General features: G+C 46.4%; 1 protein-coding gene across 1 annotated transcript in view; it reads left to right on the top strand.

Moving 5' to 3' along the window:
• The window catches only part of LOC125484259 (probable voltage-dependent R-type calcium channel subunit alpha-1E), a 201,933-nt gene that overhangs the window by 943 nt on the left and 199,716 nt on the right, over positions 1 to 1,274 (top strand). The window lies entirely within an intron of this gene.

The following is a 1,274-nucleotide window of genomic DNA, read 5'->3' on the forward strand; positions in this document are numbered from 1 at the left end:
GGGTACAAGATCCCCCATGCACACTGACTCTCACTGGGGTGCGGGCTCCCACACACACACTGTGATAAAGTTCCCATACACACTAACTCTTCAGTTTTGTGATGAAGCTGAACTCAGGATCTTCAGTCTAAGGACAATTTAACGAGCTGGGGTTGGTGTCCCTTATCTAGGAGATGTACGACATCAAATTATCTGCTGCGGATCCTGACTTGAAGATATATCGCTGTTTGTTCAGTGTCACTGGGTCACAATCCTGGAATTCCCTCCCCAAGAACATTGTGGGTCTACCTACGGCACATAGACTGCAGTGATTCAAGGAGGCAGCTCACCCCCACCTCCCACACTCTGTAACGGGGCTGCCTTTGCCAGTGTTACAGTGTGCATATGATGAGTGTAGGATTCAACTCACTGCTTCTTTGGAATGACATCTACGTCATCCTAAACCCTACTAGTGCTGAGCCTCGGGTATTCTGCAGCTACATGGATTTATGTTCTGTGAGAGTTCCCTCATTCACTTAGGCTATGAATCTCAGGCAGGAGCCTCTTTACCAAATGATTCTCTGAGAGCGCACCACTCCCTGGGATGAAGGTACAGCATTGCAGAGTGGAAGAATAGCTGCTCCTGTTGGAGAATTTAACACCTGATCTTCAGGTGTGTTGGGCTCCCTGTGTAGGGGTTTGATTTGATTTGAGTTGAGTTTGATTTATTGTTGTCACATGTACTGAGATACAGGGAAAAGTGTTGTTTTGCATGCTGTACAGGTAGATCATGCCATACAAAGTGCATCAGGGTAGCAGGACAGAGTGCAGGGTGCAGTGTTACAGCCGCGGAGAGAGATCAACATTAACATTTGAGAGGTCTGTTAAAATGTCTGATAACAGCAAGGAAGAAGCTTTTCTTAAATCTGTTCGTATGTGTTTGGAAACTTTTGTATCATCTGCCCAATGGAAGAGGGTGAAAGACAGTACAACTGAGGTGGGAGGGGTCTTTGATTATGCTGATTGCTTTCCTGAGGCAGCTGGATGTACAGATGGAGTCAATGGATGGCAGGCTGGTTTGTGTGATGGACTGGGCTGTGTTCATGACTCTCTGTAGTTTCTTGTGGTCTTGGGAAGAGCAGTTGCCATACCAAGCTGTGATGCATCCAGATGGGATGCTTTCTATGGTGCATCTATAAAAACTGGGAAGAGTCTTTGTGGACGTGCTGAATTTCCTTAGCCTCCTGAAAAAGTAGAGGTGTTGTACTTTCTTGACAGTCACATCAACGTGGGTA

This window comes from Rhincodon typus, chromosome 10 (assembly GCF_021869965.1).
Source record: "Rhincodon typus isolate 14 chromosome 10, sRhiTyp1.1, whole genome shotgun sequence".
Taxonomy (NCBI): Eukaryota; Metazoa; Chordata; class Chondrichthyes; order Orectolobiformes; family Rhincodontidae; genus Rhincodon; species Rhincodon typus.